The sequence below is a fragment of the Echinops telfairi genome, unplaced genomic scaffold (assembly GCF_000313985.2).
Source record: "Echinops telfairi isolate 266 unplaced genomic scaffold, ASM31398v2 ScPeMD7_5592;HRSCAF=6446, whole genome shotgun sequence".
NCBI lineage: Eukaryota > Metazoa > Chordata > Mammalia > Afrosoricida > Tenrecidae > Echinops > Echinops telfairi.
The window spans coordinates 54728870-54732916 of NW_022109491.1; the positions used below are offsets into that span (position 1 = coordinate 54728870).

Consider the following 4047-nt stretch of genomic DNA (forward strand, 5'->3'; position numbering starts at 1 on the left):
TGATCTTAAATGTCCGGTTATTCTAACATGGTCAGCTCAGTGTTAGACCCCAAGGATGACTAAGGGTCCTAGTCTTGAGGGTCTGACCAACCTCGCTTCTGACCAGTATGTCTGGGCTCGTCTATGATTTTGAATTCTGTTCTGCATCTTTTCCTGCTTTGCCCCAGGCCTTCTGATGTGGTCTTTTTCAGAGCAGTTGGTAGTGGTAGCCATTCCCTTGTTAGTGCTTCTAGTCTCAGAATTGTGGAACATACCATTTACATGACTTGTTAGTCTATTGGACAAATTATCTCCATATGTCATTCAGGTTTTTTTCTTTCTTTCTTTTCCCTCAAGAGGGGAAAGGACCAATAGCGGCACCTTAGAGGGCTGCTCATGAGCTTTTAGGACCCCAATCACTACTCACAAAAGGAGAATGTAGAGCATTGTTCTTGAACTATTGAGATAGTTAAGGTTTATTGTGCCAACCTGGCCAATAAACACATGTGGGATTAACTGAAGGGCAGAGAGATAAATGGCTCGGTGAGCCTCTCTAGTTCTCAGGTCTTTTGCTTTCTGATGGTCTGACCAGGGTGCAATTGCCTTAGCCAGTTCCCTGCTTCAGCTGGCGAGGCTCACATCCCTGAGAAGCCACATGGACCTACCCTGATGCATCCCTGGGTGCTGGAGAAGCCGCATGGAGACCCCTGCCAGCAGTGAGATGCTTACACAGTCATTGATTCAGCTTTCCTCCTGCAATCGGCATCATTGTGGGTGTTTTGTGAGATGGAGGAGGACTTTGTGGGTTGGTGTCGGACATATGGGCTAATGTTAGACTTATGGGTTTGGACAGCACTGGGTTGGATGCTTCCATAGTTTACACTTAGCCTTTATATAAAACTCTCTCTTACATAATTCTGATTTTCTGTGGATTTGCTTCTCTAGTCTACCCAGACTAACACAACTATGTTATATCAGTTGATCTTCATGTCCCTGAGGCTATGGTCCTGATCTTCCAGGCCCGGTTATCCATTCCCTCAAAGTATTTGATGCGTCAAAGATGGTTTCATAATTTCCCCTTCTGTATGCTCCACCACATTCAGAAATATATTTGAAACCAAGGCAAATACAAAGGCACATTATGAGCATCCTCTGCCAAATATATAGGTATTTATGAGCATATTCCCATTTCTCCTCTTCTACCTGTCCAGCCTTGTTGTAGGATTGGGTACTTTCCTCTGCTGCCTTTAACCCTTGCAAACTTTCCAGTGCCTCTCCTTGCCTCCATTACGTTTTTCTCATCTCCCATTTATAGTATGTTAACTTCTCCCTCACCCAAATTAACACGTGCCTAATTTCTAGCCTGTGACTTCCCATGAAGTAAAGTGAATTCTGACAACAAAAATGCTCTGAATCACAGAAGTTCAAAGAGTACTCTAATTCATGAAGATATGCACCTGAGTAGCCAGAACTTGGTCATCATTAGAAATCCTAGTACATTCTGTGACTCTTCTCCAACCTACTTCTTTCATCCTACCGAGTCGCCACTACCAAGTATCCATTCATAAGCGCAGCATCTTTATGACATCAGTTCCTGAATGCCATTTCAAAGACGAGTAAAGTGGGTCAGAGGGTATGGTCCCGTTCTGTGATCTGAGGAGTCGGTGAAGTAGCCAAAATGGATCCTTAGGCATCTTGATTATTAGTTTAATTTTTAGCTCAGTAATTGTGGTAGTTAGATGATTTTATGTCAACTAGACACTTCTGCTAGGGCTGGAGTCAGACCTGTCAATCAGGTCACAGCCTGAGACTGAGTTCTTGTGGGAGAGGCCTTCTTATAAGTGGGAACCCTGGGGCTTGCCTTCCCATGCCACTTTACCATTCAGTTTGCTGGTCTCCTGGAGAGCAGCCAGAGCACTGCCATGTTCTCACCGATCTTGGATTCACACGACTCTGCACCCACCAGCCTGCCACCTTCCTTCATTCTGCACCATTGCATGTAGCTGCTTGTGTCTGAGGAGGCAGTAATGGACTAGTGTCAGACTTATGGATTTGAGTTGGACCGGGCTGGGATACTGTCTTGATATATAATTACTTCTTGATGTAAAGCTCATTCTTATACACCGAGGCATGTCACTGGATTTGTTTCTCTAGTTTGCCCAGCCTAACATAGTAATCATCTAAAGAAAATTTCAAGGGATGATCGGGCCAGTGTGTCCATCTTCAGTTTAAAACTTCTGTGTCATGAACTCTCCATGGAATGCATTGAAAGTGATTGTCAGTGTTAGAAGTAAGTGTGAAATTATTAATAAGTTTTCTTGTCTGAAAACTCCAGTTACAATCTGATATAAATTACTTCATGTATAATCAGATCAGAAGGATCTGAAGGGAGAATATTCAAAGCAGAAAACATTGACAATAACAATAAAACAGTAACAAATGTAGATTGAATGCCTGGTGGCACAATGATTAAAGTGCTGCTCAGCTGCTAGGCCCAAAGTCATCAATTCTCACTCACTAGGTCTCTGCAGAAGAAAAACGTGGCAGTCTGATTAGTTAAAGATTTACAGCCTATAGGGAAGTTCTATTCTCACCTGGAGGGTCGCTATGACTTGGCATTGACTTGACAGCCATGGGTTTGGATTTCCGTTTATGGGTTAGAGACTTCCCTCTGCTCGGGAAGTACCAATAGCGAGGGAGTCAACGTGCCAGCTCTCATAAAGCATGCATAATACATCATCACTTCATACCATCAGGAACAGTTCTTGCTTATTGAGAAGATTTACATGATCAAAACCCGTCTTTTTGCTTTATCACTGAAACTTTGTAAGTGGACAATCAAGCTCCATTCTACATATTTTAAAAGTGAGATACTAACATTTCAGTGATTTGCATGAAGACACAAAATGGACAATCTAAACCTAGAACCCAAGTTGATAATTCTTCTTCCAAATGTTTCCCCTATGTGTTGTTTCTAAATAATGTTTCTTCTATTCCTGCATCACTCTTTTATATTCTTTTTCCTCTAAGGGAAAAAACAAAACAGCTCTTTTTAAATTTGTGAAGTATTCTTGTAAGTGATATCTTCACCTTTCGTCTCTCCACACTCATCATCCTGACACCAGGAGGACGTTTCAGAAAGGACAGTGCCCATCTTCAAATACCTTCATAGGTTTGATGGAGGGTAATTGTGTACGTATTTTTAACTTTGATGAAAATGTGGTAAAGCTCAGGGGTAAATGTTATGAAAACTTATTAGACAAAACCAATAACCTTGAAGAGATGAGATGCTGGGCTTGGGGGCTCAGGGCCATAATCTTGGGGGACATGAAGGTCAATGGTTATATCTGTTAAGAAAGACAATGTTCTACATCCTACTGTAGTGAATAGTGATTGGGGACTTAAAAGCTTGTGAGCAGCCACATAAGGGGCAAATATTTGTTACTCTCCACCCAGAGGATAGAAGATTAATGAACTTGGAAGGATATATATGGAAACAACAATTTTTCCAACAGGCTAACAGAGCAGGAACACATCATTTCCCACAACCCTTAGCCAAGAATTAGATGGTAACTGGGTACCATGATCAGCAGCTCTGGAAAGAAGATGAGGATGGTCAGACTTCATCTCATGTACTTAGAACGTTCATCCGGAGGAATGGTCCATGAAGAAAGGCATCATGCTTGGTCCAGTAGAGCGTCAATGGAGAAGAGAAGCACTCAGTGTGTGCGATCCAGCCTGTAATTCCCGCAGTGCTTAGCATCATGCCTGGAACACAGCATGAACTAAATAGATGTTGACTGAATTGGATTGGTTTGTTCCAATATTAGAGTGTATCACATCTATGAATTGGTTGATAATTGTGTTAGGGGTGAGGAATACTGAACCAGGAAACACAAAAACTGGGATCTGGTCCTTGCTCTATCCATAATGTGCCGAGTGACACTGGGAAAATTCCTTATTTTCTCTGAGTCTCATTTACCTCATTTAAAATGAATGCATACAAAACATTTCTTTATAATTTGCCCCATTCTTTAGGAAATGTGTTTAGTTTGTTCTATCTATCTA

At 41.8% G+C, this 4047-nt stretch overlaps 1 protein-coding gene across 1 annotated transcript in view; it reads right to left on the reverse strand.

Annotated features, from left to right (window-relative positions):
- The window catches only part of NTM (neurotrimin), a 1335738-nt gene that overhangs the window by 756346 nt on the left and 575345 nt on the right, over window positions 1-4047 (reverse strand). The window lies entirely within an intron of this gene.